Source organism: Semicossyphus pulcher, unplaced genomic scaffold (assembly GCF_022749685.1).
Source record: "Semicossyphus pulcher isolate SPU_LCO1_2020_fin unplaced genomic scaffold, fSemPul1.0.p SCAF_8, whole genome shotgun sequence".
In the NCBI taxonomy this organism is placed as follows: Eukaryota; Metazoa; Chordata; class Actinopteri; order Labriformes; family Labridae; genus Semicossyphus; species Semicossyphus pulcher.
In genome coordinates, this window is record NW_027211759.1 from 25,297,688 (window position 1) to 25,301,316 (window position 3,629).

The following is a 3,629-nucleotide window of genomic DNA, read 5'->3' on the forward strand; positions in this document are numbered from 1 at the left end:
GAGCAAGGTGAGCCGGGTGGAGGGAGGGAGGAAGGGAGGGGTGGGTGGGTGGATGGTTCATGTGGAGGGCTGGTTCTGCTGCTGCTGCCTTCAGGTGCTGCTACGGAAAATGTCACTTTTCTTAACATTTGTTGAATTGTACTTAATTTTCAAGTGTCCTTATTTATAATGGTCAGTTTTATTCGGCTAGTTTTTACAGTATGGTTTTTATTAAATACTTTTTTCTGTAATGGTGTGTTTGTGATCACTTTTGAATAATTTTGTATTAGGTTTCCTGCCCTGTTTTTTTGGTGCTGGTGTGTATTTTTATTTAGCCTATGTCTAATGTGTTCCTTACTGAGGTATTGCAGGGAAAATAAGCTTTAGGCTGACTGTCATACAATCAATGGGCATACAGTACATCAATTAGCCTTGTACATTCATGTTTGCTCTTTTAGCTAATTTTCCCCTTATAGACAGATACAATAAACAGACATAGTAGCCTTGTGAAATATCACTGGTCAAATATCCCTTGGATATTGTGTATTTTGTTGTCATATGGATAGTTTATTGTAAGCTATTGTATTGTAAAAATAAATAAACATTTCATTCACAGAAAATCTATAGAAGCTTTTTCATTATAGTGCTGCAATTCACTGCATCCTACTGTGGCACAATATTTATTATACATACTTTTTGTGAGTAAGCTTCTGTGCTTTTTAGACAGACTAGATTGATCTCTCTCACATCCTTTCTCAAACACCTAAAGGTCAAATCTTGGTTGAAATGCACAATTTATGTGAGAACCCTTCCTCACCCAACCACTCATATCTCACAAGACAAATATTGCTAACATTATGAGCCTTTTGTGGATTTGGCTTTTCATCACTGCCCAAAGTGGTATCAGATTTGTTTAACCCACATAAGAAAAGGTCAATGATTGATCTGATCCTTTATGTTTGTGAGAATATAACCTTGTCCCACAGCTCCATAATTCCTTTATGTTTGACTTTCTCTGACTGTAAGCCTGGCCGGCAGGGACACAAGGCATTCTGGCCCACACAGATTTTGTCTTATGTCCCTCAGTGCACCCCCACTACCACCCTTCTTCACTTCCTATTCCCTTACCTCCCTATCCTTCTCAAATCACTCAAATCAATGCCTCACTCTCGTAATATGCCTTACACATCCTCATCTTTGTTGCTCTTTAATGTTTCATGCTGCTCCACCCATTCCTTTAACTTTCCCATTCCTGCTGCTCCCCACATTTTCTTCTCCCTCACTTATTGACATCTCCAGATTTGACATTGAGCCAGGCAGCCTAACATACCCACACACACACACACACACACACACACACACACACACAAACGTCCCCTACTCATTGTGTCTCTTTATTACTCCCAATCTTTTAGGGATTTTGACAAAACAAAGAACTAAAGGATATTTTCAGGTGTTCAGGCAATGACAGATGCTGCTTAAGAGAGGTGTTTCCTATCTCCAGAGGAAGTTGCAGCAACTTACTGCTCTTATATTGATATTGATATATATAGTAAAGATGATGGAACTGCTGCTTGCACACGTTTTGTTTCTTTATATACAGTGACTTGACTTTCATTTAAAAAGTACTATCATCTTTGTAACAGATTTTAACATGTAGGTTAGAGCCAGCTTTCTGAAAGAAAAAGAAGAATATCAGTAAGTATGTGCAAAATTTCATTCATAACCTTTGTGTTTATAATTTAAATAATTTTCTTTGAATATGAGCGAGCACTTTTGTTATATCATAGTTTTTAATCTTTGGCCTTGGGCAGGATATCAAGTCATTCCAAGCTCGAAGGCTAAAGTCTCAGTGAAGTCACGAGGCATTTGTGTTAAAGTCAACATTGAGTCCTTTTTGATGTCTGATTCACAATTCAAGTCATGTGAACTCGAGTCACAACTTGTCTTTATAAAGTTTTTCATTTGGTGAGGTCTCCCTTACACTCAAATCTGCCGCTGCTACATTTAAGTGTTGGCCCTGAGAGCTGTGAAGGAGGACTGATGAAAGCAGTGTGAAGGACATGAACAGGTGTGACAGCAGGGGAAGCAGGAGTGTAGATGTTAGCCTTTAATGCTCACTCAGTCAGTAATGGATAAATTGAATGGGGAAAGGTACATTGTAGTATGATGAGGGAAGAACTGGTGAAACTGGGGGAGGGTTGAGGGTTCAGCTCATAGCCGCCACGGTGTCTCTTTCAACTGCCTGTCCTGGATGTGAGCAGGTGACCTGATTGGCCCGACAGGAAGTCTTGGCATCTGGGAACCATGAAGGGAAAGAGGGCATGTGACCTCCACTCACCACCAGCTTTCCCAAATCTTGTTAGCACAGCTAGCTGGCTCCGGGGTCGTTTCCCAGTTTCCCAAGGTTCCAAGGGAGATTAGTTGTCCGCTGGGGCCGTCATCCAAGAGGACGGGTGACAGATTCACAGGCTGATCTGGCCTATTAGGCTCGGATAAGGAGCCAAAGCTCAGACCCCCAAGCACACCGACGCACATCACCTCTGATGAAATCAACCTGCATCAGTGATTTCAGCCCATAACCAATACTCAAACCACGAGGTTGGGGGAATTAGTCCATTCAATCTACAATTGTCAACAGAAAGAAATGCAATTTTTCCTTCTAAAAGGTATGCCAAGACAGGAGATGAAATATGTTTCAGTAACCTGCAGAAATAAGAGAAAATAAGCTCATGATACAATTCAAGGTTCCACTTCCAGGTTCAGCCTTTTACTCTGAAGTGCTTAAAGTGACTGTAGACAAATGTTTTAGCAGGTTTCATCTCATCTTTGGATGCCAACTGTGCAGTGATGAGGGGTTTTGCAAGGAAATGCAAGACACTGATGCTGTTGCTGACTCCTGCCACATCTCACCTGAACAAAGCTAAAGGCCACATTAACACGATAGGGCTAAATCCTGTGCATTTAGAACCACCTAGAAATGTCCTGCTATCCTTTGTTCCTGTCAGTTTTAATTACTGGATTTATATTTTCACAACAGCTCTCACCACAGTATTGTATTTGTTCGCCATCATAATACAATACAATAGGGGCGGCTGTGGCTCAGTGGTAGAGTCGGTCGTCTTTCAATTGGAAGGTCGGACGTTCAATCCCAGCTCCCTCAGGCTACATGTCGAAGTGTCCTTGGGCAAGACACTGAACCCCAAATTGCTCCAGGTGGCATAGCCAACGGGTATGAATGTGATAACTGACTGTAAATGTGTGTGAATGTGACATGTAGTGTAAAAGCAACTTTGAGTGGTCGCAAAGACTAGAAAAGCGCTTTATAAGTACAGTCCATTCCATTTACCAAATAAGTTCTCATTCACAGCTCCAAAAAAGTAGCTGCTGGTCGCAGCCATAACTCATTCATGGTACAAGTGCAACTTGCTGTGTTTTAAGCTAATATTTTAAAGCAACGAAGACTCGATTCTGGTTATGCAAACAGATCTTTTTTGGGGCTAATAAATTACAGTATTGATCGATGCATAGTCTGGTGTTCTTGTCTATACCCAATTCCCAGATGTAAGGCTTGCAGAGGCATTTTTCTGATATTGATATTGGGAAAGCTTCCCTAGAATTATTAGGGCAACAATAACCAAACGGCTCAC

At 41.2% G+C, this 3,629-nt stretch overlaps 1 protein-coding gene across 1 annotated transcript in view; it reads left to right on the forward strand.

Moving 5' to 3' along the window:
* Positions 1 to 3,629, forward strand: part of necab2 (N-terminal EF-hand calcium binding protein 2) — a 159,399-nt gene that overhangs the window by 145,153 nt on the left and 10,617 nt on the right. The gene's annotated exons all lie outside the window — the stretch shown is intronic.